Source organism: Limulus polyphemus, unplaced genomic scaffold (genome assembly GCF_000517525.1).
Source record: "Limulus polyphemus unplaced genomic scaffold, Limulus_polyphemus-2.1.2 Scaffold340, whole genome shotgun sequence".
Taxonomy (NCBI): Eukaryota; Metazoa; Arthropoda; class Merostomata; order Xiphosura; family Limulidae; genus Limulus; species Limulus polyphemus.
This window is the reverse complement of record NW_013665950.1, coordinates 83,081-91,730: the sequence shown is the minus strand read 5'-3', so window position 1 is coordinate 91,730 and position 8,650 is coordinate 83,081. Positions and strand designations below refer to the sequence as shown.

At 35.3% G+C, this 8,650-nt stretch overlaps 1 protein-coding gene across 3 annotated transcripts in view; it reads right to left on the bottom strand.

Annotated features, from left to right (window-relative positions):
- Window positions 1-6,897, bottom strand: part of LOC106457504 — a 78,090-nt gene extending 71,193 nt beyond the window's left edge. For 2 of the 3 annotated variants that reach the window (XM_022383472.1, XM_022383474.1), the window contains exon 1: window positions 6,822-6,895. The gene's annotated coding sequence lies outside the window, so the exon portion shown is untranslated. Of the gene's footprint in view, window positions 1-6,821 lie in introns of all 3 variants that reach the window. The other variant, XM_022383473.1, reaches the window with a different exon arrangement.
- Window positions 6,898-8,650: the final 1,753 nt, after the last annotated feature.

Here is an 8,650-nt window from a genome sequence, read left to right as displayed (position 1 = left end):
AACAAATAATCAAAACATTTCAGAGGTGGGAGCACCAAAAGTGTCTTTGCTCCTGGGTGCTGAGAACCCTTGCTACACCACTGCTTACCTCTTCTCACAGAACAGCTAGAATCCCACATTAACTTGGTGGAGGGACTGGTGTAACATTACCTAGATGACCCCCCTTCAGAAAATGCCCAAAGGAAGCTCATGAGGTGTGTGAATAAAGAGTCTGTAAGACTGCACCACTTCTGAGCCAGGTATACTCTTTGCATGTGAAAATGATGTGTCCCAATAAGGGCAGAAACATAGGAGGGACCCTATAAATTAAATGAAGAGACCCCTGTTGTAGAGTGGCTAGGGTGCAGCAGACTGTAAGGGGGAGTTCAACCTTTACCAACACCAACCGAACAGTGATTGGAATATCCAGCTCATGGTAAGAAGAGGGAACTATAAGAAACTGTGTGCATGACCAACACAACCAACACCAGTATCATCTGGGAACCAACATCCAGACAACAGTAGGAAGATAGAGAGCAATGTGACAGTTCAACTCCAATCCAGATCCAGGCAGCATTGAGAATGAATCATCCAGTATGCAGTAAGACTTATGTGGCTGGTCCAGCTTCAACCGACATCAGTACCTCCCAGGAACAGAAGTCGTCCAGTCCATAACCGGGCAGCACCTTGAACAGTACATCAGGTATACAGTAGGATGAGTGTCTATACATCATCTACACTGGCAGAACACCACTGCCCTATTCTCAAACTAATGCAATTGACCACACTCAGGAAGAAGCCTCCATGGTCCACCACCCCAGCAACTAGGAGCTGGTAAGTGGTAAAGACTCCCATACTCCACTGGAAGAAGGGAAGAAACTAAATGTGTTGAAAAGTCCAGAGGAATGCAGCACTGGAGACAGTGCAATGGGTGGCTGGGAAACCTTATTTTAAAAAGCAGGCTATTCCTAATACAGCCAAAAAAAGTAGCAGCAGGAATGGGCAGCAATCCCCCTTCCGCTTTACTCGTGTTAGTCCATAAGTGTATGGTCTGGAGCGAACATATGTATTTATGATGTGAAACACTGAGAGGAAAAACTTACTAAACACCCCATTTCAATGGTGGGCATTACTGACCTGAATGGTCGTACAGCATGTGTTTAAAAATAAGTATATCTGATTAGGCAACACTCACCACTGAGCAGGATCTGTATATGTAAAAAAGGCCCCTATAAAGAAGTAGAAAAAGAGCACCTATCACTCATAAAGATAACCTGGAGTTTAAGATGGCAACAGGAGGTAGAAATTAACCTGTAGAGCAGGAAATGGAAAAATGATTAAGATAATGTGAAATAAATGTATGGGGAGTAGTCCACATGTTGGCACAAACTATATAGTTTATTTTTAATGTTTTATTTTCCTTTCCTGTTCACATCAACTAGTGCCCACAGGTGATATAACATTAACTCTCAGCAAAATGGGTTAGCTGCCACAGCTTAATATTTTTTGCATTCGTAAGTTTGTCAAAGCTGTTTTAGAAATTCAGAGCATAGAAATCATTAAACCTTTCAAATATAAATCTTAAAACACAAATAATACATAATTAACTAAAATATAAAAGTAAAACCTAAATGCAATTTAATTGTCTATCAAACTAATACATGAGGTGAGAAAAAATTGCCAAGCTCTACAGACACTGCTCTCAACAATGTACTTGCTCATTTGCCAACTTGTGGAACAGTGGTATGTCTGCAAACTTACAATGCTAGAAACTGGGTTTCAATACACATAGTGGGCAGAGCACAGATAACCCAATGTGTAGCTTTGTACTTAATTACAACCAACCAACTTACTCATTTCACCCTACTTTAAAATGGATGTATAAACGCATGTTTCCTGTTACAGTAACAATCTTCAAGAGCCAAATTTACCCTGTCTATTGGTTATAAGCATGCCCTTCAACTTAAACTGTTGCTTAGCTTTGTAAGTGGACATGGCATAGCTTGAACTCAGGAATTTCTACAAGTTCCCTTTCAAGGCCAATTTTAGGAATGTGTATCAAGTTACTGATAAATGAACCGTATGTACATGTAATTTACTGCCATCAACAAAAACATTTTTACCCATAGTCATTTCTTGTATATAAAGTCTAGTGTTCAGTTGCTATAGCCACTTGCACTTCAAATGAGAGCAAACCTCAAGATAATTGTTTTAGTGGTTTCTTTTGAAATAAAAGAATCAAAACTTCAATAATAAGACTTGAATTATAATGAACTTGATAATAATAATTTCATTAAAATATACTGATAGTAAAGTGGTTGAATTAAATTTTGAATGTAACTCAGTAACACTCTGTGACATATGCAGAAAGGAAGTTAAAAGTGGCAATGTTCATCACAGAGTTAAAAAAGGGTGCCATACACAAGTCCCATAAAGAGTTTGGGGGTAAACATACACAGGACAAAATGGCATCCAAACCCAAGAGGTCCCAACAATAGAGGAGGGAAAGAGTGGAAGAGGACAATCATGCAAGCATGGAAAAAAACAGGAGATGAGTCTCCACCGCAAGTTCAAGTAAAATCATAACTTAACACCATAAGTGCCAATCAAGAAGTAATTTTGGGTTAAGCTGCATAGAGGGAGTCAGCTTTGCTAGGAGTTGTGTCACACTCCTATTGATGGAGGGTTGTCGCATGCTCATTTGCATATACACACACACACATATAGAGGGCAGTACAATTTGGAAAAGCTATTCTGTGAGAAAGGTAGGATATCATATTGGAAATTATTGAGCAGGTGCTTTCTCTTTACTGAGAATTACTGTTTGAATAGCATTGTCTTAAATATTTAAAACACTGGTCAAGACTTGTTTTATCATATAATTGTGATCACACTTTTTAATTGTAGTAGGTAATTTTCCTTAATTTCTTTACTGACATTAAGTTCCTCTTATTTTTTTAGTTACTGAAGGAGTTTATGCATTTTTCATACGATGACACAGGCTTATGATGTATATTTTTCTATTTCACAAAGCCTTTGAGAAGGTCCTTAAAAAAAGTTAATTGGAAAATTACATATAGGTATTGTAGTATTAGTAAAGTCAGTGTAAATACTGGCTTTATACAGGTAGTAATTTGTAAGCATCAGCTTAAAGATGGGGTTGCTCTAGTGTAGGTCCATTAAATACTCTTTTTTCACCTATTATTTATATCAAAGTTACTAAAACCTGTTGATGATACCAAGTAGCTGGATAAAGGTCATACTGTGTAAAATATTTATTTAAATCAAGTTAACTATGGGCAAGAACTTCAAAAATGAGTTTGAATACTGATAAGTTTAAAGTAATGAATTTAAGGTATGTATATTTACAAAACTATAGTTCAAGGGTGCCCAAAATTTAATATGGTTAACAGGGAAATTAAAAAAGGTAGAAGAGGGGTCTGGGAGTCATCCCACAAAAAGGGATATAAGGAGAGCAGTCCTGACTTGGAAGGAAACTTTAGCATTTACAAAACTTGAAAAAATACTATTTCCAGAAATAAATGTTTGTTTTAGTTATACCAAGTCTTCTTGTTTCATTTGAAGAACATACTTCATTCCTTTCAACATAACCTCCAAAATAAAATTGAGAGTTAAGGCATTTTTTCTTGATTGTTATACAGGGTGGGGCAAAAGTTTCTATAAAATTGTTTCTGTTAGGGACACACAGAGGTTATAATTTCTTTGTATAGACCACTGTTTAGGCCACATTTGGAGTTTTGTGTTTAGTCTTAGGCTCCTTACCATAGGAAAGTCATTGAATTATTGGAAAGGGTTGAGAGGAGGGATACTAGAATGATACCTGTGATGGAAAGGTCATACAAAACAAAGGTTAAAAAGATCTCTGAAATGGCTTTCTCTTGAAAAAACATCTGTTAGAAAAAAACTGACTGAGGTTTTTTTAGTCTTTCACATCTGAAAAATGAATGAGGGCTGTAAACCTAGGCTGTTTGTGAGCTGATGCTGTATCAATTCTTTCTTCACAAAATTGAACTATAAATGTTAATTTGTATTTATTGAATTGTACTGTTTTTCTCTCAACAAAAGTTTCATTGGCTAAACTAGCAATCAAATGCAATTTAGGTTACAATAAAAAATGTTGTATTATTGAACATGCAACATCGCTAGTATTGGCCAATTAAAATTAAAGTACTGATGCCATAGCAGCCAACAGTCACACAAAATTATCTCTGAGCTTGTTTGTGTATAAAAATAACAGCTGATTGTGTAGATAATGCCATGATAAATAACAACAATCTGAATTCAAAAGTTATTTTCCTACACTGAAAGAATATTTCCAATAGGTAATTACCCCTTCTCACACATATAGCTATTCTTGTTCAATGCTGCCCTCTATATGCAAAACTTTTTCACTTACCACAAGCCTTGAACTCCCACTTACCCCATGATTAATGTGATTCACTGCATCTTCACATGCAAATCATCATGCAACTACCCTCCACCAATAGGAGTACGACACACTCTCCAGACACACGTGACTCCCCCTATTTGATTCCACCAAATTATCAATTCAAGATTAGGCAGAAAGGAAGCACCAGTTTTTAGTGAGAAGGAAGTGTGAGAGTATAAGAATAAAATAACTAATTACTTCCAATACTTCCTCTCACATGTATAGCTAGAATACACTTGAAGTATGACACTCATTGGAAGGGGAACACACATGGGAAACCATATCACTTCTGCACCAGGTATACTCATCACCCACTGTGGAAGTAGGTGTCCAAAAAAAAAAATAAGAAAAAGATGTGCCCCCACAGTGTAGAATGGCTAGGACACGTTGGACCATACCTGGCCAGTCAATTCCAATCCAAAACCAAGCAGCATTGGGCATACGTCTTCAGACCTGTGGTAGGAAGGTCCACACAGACTTCACCTCAAGTTGAGAAGAACACAAGGATATACTTCCTAAATCAATCCACCCAACAAGGCACACATGTACAAATCCACAACCTCAGCCAGTCAATTGAGAACCTGACTTCTGAATGACATTAGGAAGGAATGTGCCAATGTGGAGGTTCACAACAAATCCAAACCTCATTGGACTGGCTCCAAACTGTGCAACATCATCCTCAGACAGTAAACTCCTGGAGGTGAAGCATCAGAAGGATAACCATTGCCCCAATCAACATTATCCTACAGATAGGAATATGCCAGTCTAATAAGCTGATGAACCAAACCTGTAAGGTCAGAAGGAGAAAAGTCATATACAGAGGAAAGTTGCCAGGGAATGAAAGGGTGGGAGAGGGAACCACGGAAAGAGGCCATGTGAGAAATGTAACATCAAAGAGTACAAATGTGCCATAGAAGCCTATTCAGATCAGTCAGGGAACAAAGGTAGGAAATGGAGGGAAGGGAAGTTGGCAAGAAGGAAAAATGTTCCTTACGAGCCATCAAAGTTTTGAGTAGGAAAGGTCAATCCAGATAAAGGAGAACATATGTGGATTGGAACAAAGTACGTGAAACACCAATGGCAAAGATATCAGACTCAAAGGAGTAGGAAAGAAATCTTAAAGGACAGGTGATACAGTGAACATACAGATAAAGATTCAAAAGGAGAGAGCTAGGCAGTGAAGAACAATATTGATATTCCAATCTGGAGGAACCTCCTGACAAATCCAAATAGAAAACAATAAAAGGGAGACAGTAGGAGAGGAAATCATCAAATGGTATCTGGAAACATGGAAGGTGTTGGATATGGTTGCTCTATAATCAGCTATGGGCACTTTTCACCACAAATGGTTAAGTGTTGGTGTTGTGTACAAAATCAAATATAACTTTCTTGGAGTGACACAACATACAAAAGTCTCAGGTTTTTTGCAGTTTGATTTTTGAGTTAATGGTACTTTAAAAAGTGTTTGATAAAAATAAAGAAATATGTTTAAAATGACATACTATACTGAAAAAACAACACATTTTTAAATCAAAAAGTAACAGCAAATATTAGTACTACTACTAGTACATGTGCAATAAATTATCAACTACATTTTAATATTAATTATTTTCATGAAATTTCTCCTGAAAATGCTAGTATGTACAATTAAAATTTACACTGGTCATTTATTTTAGTTTATAATTGAACGTTACAAATAATTTCTAATCAACCATCAATGACAACGTTTAGATTTATACTTTAAGTTGTATATTGTTACTGTATTAGAAATGTTCATTTAGGCTTAACAATAAGAAACTAATTTAAAGAATTGGGATAGTTAGATTTAATAAAAAGTTTATTATATTATTACCTGGAGAGTAAAGGTCGTTTTTTTAACATTATTGCCAAAATGTCTAAATCTCTCTACTCTAGTAATAACATTAATAGTAGTACTAGTGTTACTATCACTAGTATCTCTACAAATGCCATGGTCTAAATAAAGATTTGTGTAGATCTACCCTTATATCTTTCTGACTTGAAGTTGAAAGTAATCAATATATCTATAATAAACAACCAAAAATTAGCTTTACTACTAATAATATCACAGAGTGCTGCCTCGATCATTCGATATCTTAAGAAATTTATTTGCTAGTAGTAGTAATACTACGCAAATATCCTTTTCTTCATTCCATTATAACTCAAACGTATCACCCTGCAGTTAGAATCATTTTGATTATGCTTTATTTTATAAATTTTAATCTTGCCTGTTTTGCTCTTTATAATTTTACTTTTAGAAATATAACTAGTCTATCTCGAAATAAAAGCAGTATTTTTCCTAATATTTCAAATCTGTCCAACAATCATATTTTTGAATGGTTAAACCACGAACATAAAACCTAACTTAAGTTACCTTATGTCGATTATGCCTCACGAGACTTAATTTGTACTTAATCTGAACATGCCATCAATAAAAATTTATAATTTAACGATTCGATCGGAAAAAGCGCCAATGAATGTTGCCCTCTTCTGTCGGAGTCTAAATCTACAAAATAAATGAAATAATACAACATATATATATATATATACCATTTTATCCTTTAAAGCTGTTTTTGTACACCCACCTCTAAAAAACATTAAGCATTTCAATTCACCTTTTCTTTTACAAGAAATCGTCGATTGTCTTCTTAAACTCTAAACATAACGTTAAAGTACAACAAAAGACCATTAGTCCACTTAGGGCAGTACTTCTCAATATTTTCCAATATCATTCACCCATTACGTTTTTCACAACAGCACACTCACTCAAAGACAAAAAGTACTAAATTAAAATTCAAAATTGTTTAGTATGACTTAACTATACAACAAACTACAACTAGAATGAATACAATATAAAATAAACAATAAGTAAATGTATTTATCAAACTACAACTGGAATAAATAATAATAACTAATGACTTTTTTTTTTCTCTTGAATTTATATAATTATTCACCCCATCATTCTTTTTCACCCTGATTCTGATTTCATTAACCCCTGGATGAACCATTCACCAGTTGAGAAGTATTGATCTAGGCCATCCTATCCACTAAATTAAACTAAGCATTAAAAAATTCAAAGCCAGCCCTTATCATTCAAATATTTATCAAGCTTTCCCTTAACTCTGGCATCTACCACATCCGAAAGTAAATCATTCCAAAGGCCTACCGCCCTGTTAGAAATATAAAGCCGGCTTAGTTGAAGATGACTGTTATCTTGCCAGAATTTATATTTATGTCTCTTTGGCTTACCATTCTCATTCTCACCATTAAATACGAAAAAGATGATGCACTATAAATTCCTTTAACAATCTTAAACACCTCAATTAGATCCCATATAACTCTTCTTGTTTCAGGAAAAAACAAACTCAGAAATTTTAATCTATCCTCATATGACAACCTTTCCATCCCATGTATCATTTTATTCGCCCTCCTCTGAGCCCTTTCCAACAATTCAATGTCCTTTCCAAGGTAAGGAGCTTAAGAAGGAATATAGTACACCAAATGTGTCCTAACCAATGACCTATAAAATGTCATTTTTACCTCTTTAGATTTGTATTAAATATTTCTGTAGACACAACCTAAAACCCTGCCACTAACAACAACACATTACTCGGATGGCTTATCAGACCACCAGAACACCGAGTTTTTCATAACATTGGTTATTCATATCAAGTTTATACTCACAATTCAAATTGTGATATCCTACGCGTATTACCTTGAATTTAGTATAATTAAAAAGCCTTTAGCTCTTTATTCACCCAACTCACTAAATATATCAAATCCTTCTGTAAAGCAGTTGCATCCTCCTCACAGCCAGCAACACCCAAAACTTTAATGTCATAAGCAACCTGAAATAATCTATTGACCATTCCTTCATCCATGTCATTGATGCAAATCAAAGAAAGGACCTAACGTTGAATTTCATGGTACTCCACTCGTGACTTTAATTATAGAATGTCAAAAGATTATTAAGGTAAGATTTTCCCTAGTGAAACCATGCTGACTATCCAATAAGATTTTAAGCTTTGTTAAATGACTTTGCAAAGCATTTTATACTAGACTTGCAAACACTTTTCCCACTACTGATGTAAGACTAATAAGCCTATAATTATCTGGATAATTTATATCCTCTCCCTTGAAAAGAAGAGTAACATTAGTCAATTTCCAAACTGCTGGCATCTGCCCAGTATTCAAGTATTTGGA